Below are 10,600 nucleotides of genomic sequence, written 5' to 3'. Positions count from 1 at the left end.
CCTGACGACGTCATCTAGCGCAACAGCTCAACGTCCCTCATGCACCTCCTCGGATGAGGATCCGTCATCCATCTCGCCATCCCGCCGGTTCAGACGCCCCGTCCTCCACCTCCAAGGAGCTGCTCCGGCGATTGCCTCGTCTATCGCGGCTGCTCCATCCCCACAGCGTCGCCTTAACCTGCTCCACCGGAACCGCAGCATCCTCAACGACTCCTTAGAAGAAGCCGAGGCCTACTCGGCGCCACCAAAGAGGTTGTACACTCATCGCATCGCACCTTCTCCTTAACTCGACCTCCTGGCGCCGACGGTGCTCCATCCCGCACCCCCATGGAGCGGCTACCTTGAAGCCGGTGCCGCGGGCGACATCTCCACGGCGGCTCTCCCCCAGTGTGAGGCCCCTTCGGCGGCGGCGGCCATACCATCTGGATCTGCTGCTGCTGCTCCAGCTCTCGCTCGATCGCTCGCTCGCCCAGTTGCTGCTGCTGCTCTCCCCCGCGCTCGTGCTGCTGGTCTGCTCCGATTAAGCCACACTTCAGTCGACTGAATCAACTTTTGGGTCAGTCGATTTTCAGGGGTTGGGGGGGGCTCGCCGGAGTTAAGGAAGAACCACCCGCAGTGGGGACGGGGGCTCGCTGGAGAGGTACCCCACTATCTATCTTAGGGTTCAGGGTGGGGGCGGGGGGCCTAGAGGGCTGGCCGAGGCGGCGGTGGCGAGTTGTTTTGGGGCGGTGAGGCGGCGCTGGGGCCGGCGGTTCGGCCGGTGGTGGCTGGCGGCTCAGGGTGGTGCAGGTTGAAGATGAACTGCAGGCCCTCCCTAAACTACATGTCAAGTGCCTCTCTGCTACCATTGCGTTCAGTTTCAACAGTAGCATTCAGATTCCACAGTAAATTTCAGTTTCGACAGTTAAGTTCAGAGTCAACAGTTTTTACCTCATCTGTTGTAGTCAAGTGGTTTTTGGTGATGTTAATTTTACATCCATTTTACATCATCTATTGGAGATGCTATTAGAATCCCACTTGAGATTGACGATGTCTGTCTTGTGCTGCTTCAGCCTTGACGTCTTACGGCTCACCGGAGCTGCTCCAACGACAGAACGATCCGTCACAATAGAGCAGTGCCCTAGATGCCGTCTACAGATTCCTCAGATCTTCCTCCACACCTCCGACAGCCACCTCTGCCTCAACTGCTTCAACGACCAACCCAATGATGCTGAGGTCGACACGGCTACGGCAAAGAGATTGTACACTTGTTGCATCACTTATTACTATACATTCACGTCGATCCATTAGGGCTATTTTGGTTCATCGGAAAAACATCGATCCACTGGTTGTTACCATCACTCTAAATTTCCGCATGCTCTCCTTACATAATCTCACCATATTTTTTTCGTATGCATGTCAGATATTGTACACAGTCATGCTGAACATGTAGAGAAAAAGAGAAGAGTTTTGCACGGTAATACAAAGTCATGCAGACATCGCTCCATGGTGGGTTCAATGGCAAACCCTCCCCACCCCTCTCCAGATTGTAATCTAGAGGAAGATATCTGTTTTGAGGCGGATTTGGACGCCGCTGACCACTCCTATTTACCCCCAAGGTGTTTGCTCTACCTTGGCATGTTGATGTTAGTCATATCATGCATATGTTGCCTTGCAGTGCCTACTTTTAACATCATATATGTCATCTGCTTAGTTTAGACATGTTCTGTAATGCCACCTGTTTAGTTTCTATATCATATATGGGAATTATGCAGTCTCATGTATTTTAGCCAGCCATAATATATGTGAAATGTGCAATGCCATCCTGTTTAACCAGGCATCATATATTTGAATGATATCTTGCCCATCCTTCTCTTCATTACATTTCCATATGTCGACAATGTTTGTACATTAAACTACTCTTCCTGTGAATCAGCCATTTGGGTGGGAGTTGGAAAAATCTTGAGTGAAAACAAGGCCTTCAGAGCAGACAGTGCTACCTGTCGAAGAAGATCTCTTGTTGGGTCCCGATAGCTCCTCAGAAATGGATTCAGAGACAGATGACCGGTCCTATTCCCCCACTGAGGTGTATGCTCTAACTTGGCACGGTTATACTGCTCATATCATGCATACGGTGTCTTGCATTGCATAGTTTAGACCTCATATACACAATATTCAACACCATGTTCTTAGTTCAGATATCATATCGAATGCCCTCTATTTAGCATATAAATCACATATGTGAATTAAATGATGCGATCCTGATTACTTAGATAACATGTAGGTGAATTATGTCATGCGATCCTGTTTAGTTATTCATCATATCTTTGAAATATGTTATGCTATGCTATCCAGTTTAGATAGACATCATATATGTGAAATTATGTCATGCTATCCGTTTTAGTTAAACAATATACATGTCAACTATTTCATGCCCTCTTTTTTCCACACTATCTATTGCATCTGTCTCTCATACAATGTTTGTACATTCAACTATGTTTCCTGTTTATCAGCCATTTGAATTGGAGCGGGTGATGCCAGTATCTAGTGGACTAAAAACACGGTCTTCAAATAAAATAGTGCTACCTCTTGGTGGAGATAGCACCCCGGTTGTACATGCACAAGAACCAGCCCTACCACACATAACTCAAACTCTCGCAGATTGTACCCCTACTACGATGGACAGGGAACTAGCTTCACCCAATCTAACCCCAACCCCAGCCGATAGTAACCCAGTTCCTGTTGACACAGCACCATCTCCACCACAGAGCTCCCAAACAAGAGCAGTTAGTAAGGCAGCTCCAGTGCCCATAGGGCCAGTACTATCACGACGAACCCCAACTCCACCAGTTAGTATGCCTATTCCTGTGGAGGAAGCACAACCAGTTAGTCGTAGTTTAGCATCTATCGCATTTGATGTTGTTAAATCGTATGTGCGTATCTTCCCATCTTGGAAATATTATACTAAAGACGAAGGAAAATGCCAGTTGCAGGTGTTTGTCCAGGAGTTATGTGTAAGTAATGTTATTCATGGCAATTACTTTGCTTCGTCCCATACATCCTACCTCCATGATGGTTATAATACAGCAAATTTTCCCATTTTTCTCTATAGAGAGGACCGATTTGGAAACTTAGGATGAGGTAACCTGTGCTAATACCTCTGCTATCTTCAAGAATGTTTGGTGGCAGTATCGGAATTACGTAAAGAAAACGTACTTCACCGGCAAAGAAACTCATCAAATTCCCTTACGTTCTCCTGAGACACATTTACTGGACGATGACTGGGAACGCCTTGTTCTGTACTGGTCCCGAACCAAGAATTTGGTAAGGTCTATGAGCTCATTTTCTTTTTTTAAGTATTATATTCTTGCGTCTTACTGTACTCTGTTCATGTAGAACAAGTGCCTAAACCTGAAGAACAATTGTTCTAATTTAAGATTCCATTGCTACCATAGGACATAGATATATGTTTGTTTGATGCTTTTATTATGTACTAGTACTTGGCAATAGAAGACTTGGTAGTTTAATCATGTCCACCTTACTAATGAACTGGTTCACCGAAATGACTTTCATATACTAGTACATGCTAAACTTGTTATGTGTCTGCTTGTTTCTTCTTTTAGAATGCTGGCCGAATATTGGGGAAGAGTGCCTTATTAAGCAACGGTAAAGGAAGTAATGCAGATAAGGTTCAGGATAGTGACACATCCTATCTTGGTTTAGTGTTGGAGTTACTGGCCACTACCACTTGCACAAGCTATTCAAACTCACTGTCTGAATCAGTTCGGTTTCTTGAGTCTCAACTACAAGCTGAAAGACATCGATTAGTTGTGCTGTGACAAGAAGCGGAAGGACTGCGAAAGTCCCTGGAGCATTCAGATGCATACTTTCTGGTGCAACAGCAAGCGTTGGAGGATTTTAGCGCCAAATAGGACAAAGCTAATCAGCTTGCTAAGCTTATTGCCAGCATGGTGGATACCCAGGATAACGTTTCTTGAGCTCTTCTGAAGTTGTTTCAGTTATGCTCTTATTTTGCTACCGCGTTTATTTGCACTGGTGGCCAATTTTGACGGCTAGTGTATATGATATGCTGCTTTGTTCCCTATATTTGCACTGGTGGCGAACTTTGATGCCCAGTGGATGTAATATGTGTAATAGCCATGATACCCTAGCGTTAGTTGCTTGCTTATTTATTTCCTTGTTGTCTTGTTTATTTGTTTGCTTGTAGTCATTGCAGTTCTTTTTCCGTGGTTAACTAGTGGCTGCAATAACCTATTTTTTAAAACTAGGCCACAATAACCATGGACTAATATTTACTGTAGTGACACTGGGCCTCCTACGGGCCGTAGAAACAGTGGGCCTTCTACGGGCCATAGAAACAATAGGCCTTCTACGGGCCGTAGAAACAATGGGCCTTCTATGGGCCGTATCATCAATGGGCCTTATACGGGCCGTATGATCGATTGGCCAAATATGGGCCAATAACAGGCCGCATTATGGCCGTAAACGGGCTAGAGTTGGAATCATCCGTTCATGGGCCGACCGTAATGGGCCATCGTTAATAGGCCGTATTTGATGATGCTATGAAAACGGCCCAACGTATTAACGGACCACAAACGGGCCGACTGTAACCACGGGCTGAATTTGGACCACAAGCAGAAAATGACAGTAACGGGCCGTAAGTAAACGAATGCTGGAAATGAGCCCAAGAATAAATGGGCTCTGAGAAGGCCGAAATATAACATGGGATGGAAACGGCCCAATGGAATAACGGGCCATTAATGGGTATAAAGTGATACATTGTTCATTACGGGCCAGTTTCACCACGGGCCGTTAATGGGTGTAAAGTGATACACTGTTCATTACGGGTCAGTTTCACCACGGGCCGTTAATAGGCCAAGAGTTACATAGGGCCTCATATGGGCCGAAAGATGTCATGGGCCGAAAGATGTCATGGGCCATACATGGGCCAAAAGTGAAAACGAGCTGGAATCATATTGGATGGCCCAGATGACGCTACTGGGCCTAATCCGGATAGGGCATAATAGGCCTTGGGTTAGCGAGCTGTAAATGGGCTATATGCGAACAGGCTGTTAACAGGCTTTCCATGGGCCGGCCCGCCACCTTTTGACCAAGTCAAACGGGCCAGCCTTTTCACAGGAATGGGCCTCTGTTGGGCCGTGCCGCGTGTCGATGTATCATGGGCGCCTTCCGTCCAATGAGTGGTTGACATCTGTCCCAACGATGAACCGACACGTGTTTCCTCCAGCCAATGATGATTTTACACGTGGAAAATCCCCATTGGCCGGGGCTGTTAACGGGTTATCGGATCCAAAACCCGACCCGATAGCTTAACGGCATTCCGTTACGGTGGATGTCACGTGTCGGTCACCCTTGACGAAAGCACTACTGTGACGCGCGATTTATCGTCATGGCAGTGGACACTTCCGTGATGATAATTTTGGTAATGTCATGGAACACTTCTACGACAGTACAGGTATGACTATCTTGATTCTGTCATAAATTTGTCATGGATGTACATGCATGTCAAAACAAGCGACCTACTGTGACAAACACGTATCATCACGGAAGTGTATTTTTTTTGTAGTGATGGTTTAGGAGGAAAAGGCATGGGTTTCTGAACCCATGGTTCTCTTTCTTTACCGTGCTTCCTAGCAACAAAGTCTCTCTTATCATAACGTTGATTCTTTGATTGTGGGTTATCAAGATCAATAGCAGTTTCAATCTCTACTTCATTGTCATTACTAGGTTGAGCATCAACATGAACATCATCATTAACATTATCACTAGGTTCATGTTCATTACCAAATTGTGTTTCAGCATCAGAGATAGAAATATCATTAGGATTCTCAGGTGTGTCAATAACAGATTCACTAGAAGCATGCAAAGTCCTATCATTTTTCTTTTTCTTCCTCTTAGAAGGACTAGGTGCATCAATAACATTTCTCTGAGAATCTTGCTCCATTCTCTTAGGATGGCCCTCAGGATACAAAGGTTCCTGAGTCATTTTACCACCTCTAGTCATAACTCTAACAACATTATCATTTTTCTTACTATTTAATTCATTGAGAAAATCATTCTAAGCTTTAAGTACTTGTCTACTTGAGTGGTAACCATAGAAGCATGTTTACTAATAACTTTTAGTTCACCTTTAATATTAGCCATATAATCACCCAAGTGTTCAAGCATATCAGCATTGCGTTTTAATTCTCTACCAAAATAAGCATTGAATTTTTCTTGTTTAACCATAAAGTCATCAAACTCATCCAAGCATGGGCTAGCAAACTTAGTAAATGGGATTTCAGCTTTATCATATCTATGGAGAGAATTTACCATTACTACATGTGTCGGGTTATCAGGACCATGTGTTTCTTTAATAGGTGATGGATTAAGACCATGTATTTCTTCAACAGGCGGTAAATTAAGACCATGTATCTCTTCAATAGGAGGTAAATTCTTAACATCTTCAGATTTAATACCCTTTTCCTTCATAGATTTCTTTGCCTCTTGCATATCTTCAGGACTGAGAAATAGAATACCCCTCTTCTTCGGAGTTGGCTTAGGAGTTGGTTTGGGAATTCGATCAGGAATTGGATCAGGAAGTGTCCAATTATTTTCATTAGTCAACATATTATTTAATAGAATTTCAGCTTCATCTGGTGTTCTTTCCATGAAAACACAACCAGCACAACTATCCAGGTGGTCTCTAGAAGCATTGGTTAGTCCATTATAAAAGATATCAAGTATTTCATTTTTCTTAAGAGGATGATCAGGCAAAGCATTAAGTAGTTGGAGAAGCCTCCCCCAAGCTTGTGGGAGACTCTCTTCTTCAATTTGCACAAAATTATATATTTCCCTTAAAGCAACTTGTTTCTTATGAGCGGGGAAATATTTAGCAGAGAAGTAATAAATCATATCCTGGGGACTACGCACACAACCAGGATCAAGAGAATTAAACCATGTCTTAGCATCACCCTTTAATGAGAATGGAAATAATTTAAGGATATAATAATAGCGAGTTTTCTCATCATTAGTGAATAGGGTAGCTATATCATTTAATTTAGTATGATGTGCCACAACAGTTTCAGATTCATAGCCATAAAAAGGATCAGATTCAACCAAAGTAATTATCTCAGGATCAACAGGAAAATCATAATCCTTATCAGTAACAAAGATAGGTGAAGTAGTATAAGCAGGATCATATTTCATTCTAGCATTCAAAGTTTTTTGTTTCAGCTTAGCTAATAATTTCTTAAGATCACTCCTATCATTGCAAGCAAGAAAATCCCTAGCAGTTTCTTCATCCATAACATAGACCTCAGGCATAATAGGTAATTCATATCTAGGGGGAGAGTCTTCATCATCACTTTCATCAATATTATCAGTTTCAATAATTTCATTCTCTCTACCCCTAGCAAGTTCATCAAGAAATTCACCAAGTGGCACAGTAGTATCAAGCATAGAAGTAGTTTCATTATAAGTATCATGCATAGAAGAAGTGGCATCATCAATAACATGAGACATATCAGAATTAATAGCAGGTGTAGGTCTCGCAAGCTTACTCAAAACAGAAGGTGAATCAAGTGCAGATCTAGATGGCACTTCCTTACCTCCCCTCGTAGTTGAGAGATAAATTTTTGTTTTAGCGTCTTTCAAGTTCTTCATAATGATAAGCAGATATAAATCCCAAGTGACTCAAAGAATAGAGCTATGCTCCCCGGCAATGGCGCCAGAAAATAGTATTGATAACCCACAAGTATAGGGGATCGCAACAGTTTTCGAGGGTAGAGTATTCAACCCAAATTTATTGATTTGACACAAGGGAAGCCAAAGAATACTCTCAAGTATTAGCAGCTGAGTTTTCAATTCAACCACACCTGGAAACTTAGTATCTGCAGCAAAGTAATATGATAGTAGTGGTAACGATGGTAAAAGGTAACGGCAGCAAAAGTAATATTTTTGGTGTTTTGTAGTGATGATAACAATAGCAACTGAAAAGTAAATAAGTGTAGAACAATATATGGAAAGCTCCTAGGTATTGGATCGGTGATGGAGAATTATGCCGGATGCGGTTCATCATGCAATAGTCATAACCTAGGGTGACAGAGAACTAGCTCCAGTTCATCAATGTAATGTAGGCATGTATTCCGAATATAGTCATACGTGCTCATGGAAAAGAACTTGCATGACATCTTTTGTCCTACCCTCCCGTGGCAGCGGGGTCCTATTGGAAACTAAGGGATATTAAGGCCTCCTTTTAATTGAGTACCGGAACATAGCATTAACACATAGTGAATACATGAACTCCTCAAACTATGGTCATCACCGGTAAGTATCCCGATTATTGTCACTTCGGGGTTAACGGATCATAACACATAATAGGTGACTATAGACTTGCAAGATAGGATTAAGAACTCTCATATATTGATGAAAACATTATAGGTTCAGATCTAAAATCATGGCACTCGGGCCCTAGTGACAAGCATTAAGCATAGCAAAGTCATAGCAACATCAATCTCAGAACATAGTGGATACTAGGGATCAAACCCTACCAAAACTAAATCGATTACATGATAAATCTGATCCAACCCATCACCGTCCAGCAAGCCTACGATGGAATTACTCACGCATGGCGGTGAGCATCATGAAATTGGTGATGGAGGATGGTTCATGATGACGATGGCGATGGATTCCCCTCTCCAGAGCCTAGAACGGACTCCAGATCAGCCCTCCCGAGAGAGTTTAGGGCTTGGTGGCGGCTCTGTATCGTAAAACGCGACGAATGCATCTCTCTCGGTTTTTTCTCCCTGAAAGTGAATATATGGAGTCTAGGTTGAGGTCGGTGGAGCGTCAGGGGGCCCACGAGGCAGGGGGCACGCCCCCCACCCTCGTGGATAGGTGGGACACCCCCTGACGTGGATCTTCCTTCCAATATTTATTGTATATTCCAAAATAATTCTCCCTTGATTTTCAGGTCATTCCGAGAACTTTTATTTATGCATAAAAATAACACCATGGCAATTCTGCTGAAAACAGCATCAGTCCGGGTTAGTTCCATTCAAATCATGCAAGTTAGAGTCCAAAACAAGGGCAAAAGTGTTTGGAAAAGTAGATACGACGGAGATGTATGATAAACCGCCAAGCCCAACCAAAGATGTTGACAACAAAATGGATGATGTTATCATTACTGGTGTCAGCTATACAGCCCTAGGTAACCCCACTGTTCTGTCAAAACATAGTTCTAAGGAAGAATTTTTTGCTATGGACAAGGGCAAGTGGAAGGTGTACTTGGAAATCTATGCTCATCTCAGCGCCCAAGATGTTCATTATGGGTTTTTAAACCGACTGTACACTAGCCGTGACTATGAAGCCAGTTTACTGAACATGATGAAGGAACGATATGAGGTAAATGGTGCTAATCTCTGCATAATTACTCTTCCTTTATGACCGGTTTAGGCTATCAACTCCTGTAGCCCCCAAGGGACAGTTTATAATACCGATATGAATCGGGACTTATAAAATACTTCAACTTTGCCTGTGTATCCCCCAAGGGCCGGTTTATCTTTTCAAGATGAACCGGGACTTTATAGTGTAAGACTCAAAATTCTCGTTGAACACCTTTGTAAACCGATGAACCACCAAACTGATTGATGGAAGAAAAAATTCATAGCTTTAACTTGAGCAAATATGCATTAGCCCCCAAGTGCCAAGAATAATACTTGTATTGATCTTGGGACTTTGCAAACTTTTTTGGAGAAGAAGCAATAAACATTAGTCCCCAAGTGTCAAGTGTATGACTTGTCATGTGCTTGGGACTTCAAATATGTACTGCCAACTCATAAATTGCATATCTCTTGCAGGTCGAGCTTAGCAAAAAAAAATCCCAAGTCGCTGATACGTCTCCGTCGTATCTACTTTTCCAAACACTTTTGCCCTTGTTTTGGACTCTAACTTGCATGATTTGAATGGAACTAACCCGGACTGACGCTGTTTTTAGCAGAATTGCCATGGTGTTATTTATGTGCAGAAACAAACATTCTCAGAATGACCTGAAACTTCATGGAGCCACTTTTTAGAAAATAAGAAAAATACCTACAAAAGATGAAGGCCAGGGGGCCCACCACCTCTCCAAGAGGGTGGGGGGCGCACCCCCCTACCTCGTGGGCCCCATCTTGCCTCTCCGACTCCAACTCCAACTCCATATATTGAGTTTCGAGGAGAAAAAATTAGAGAGAAGAAATCATCGCGTTTTACGATATGGAGCCGCCGCCAAGCCCTAAAATCTCTCGGGAGGGCTGATCTGGAGTCCATTCGGGGCTCCGGAGAGGGGAATCCGTCGCCATCGTCATCATCAACCATCCTCCATCACCAATTTCATGATGCTCACCGCCGTGCGTGAGTAATTCCATCGTAGGCTTGTTGGACGGTGATGGGTTGGATGGGATCTATCATGTGATCGAGTTAGTTTTGTTAGGGTTTGATCCCTAATGTCCACTATGTTCTGAGATTGATGTTGCTATGACTTTGCTATGCTTAATGCTTGTCACTAGGGCCCGAGTGCCATGATTTCAGATCTGAACCTATTATGTTTTCATCAATA

The sequence above is a fragment of the Triticum aestivum genome, chromosome 3A (genome assembly GCF_018294505.1).
Source record: "Triticum aestivum cultivar Chinese Spring chromosome 3A, IWGSC CS RefSeq v2.1, whole genome shotgun sequence".
NCBI lineage: Eukaryota > Viridiplantae > Streptophyta > Magnoliopsida > Poales > Poaceae > Triticum > Triticum aestivum.
This window is presented reverse-complemented; position numbering follows the sequence as displayed.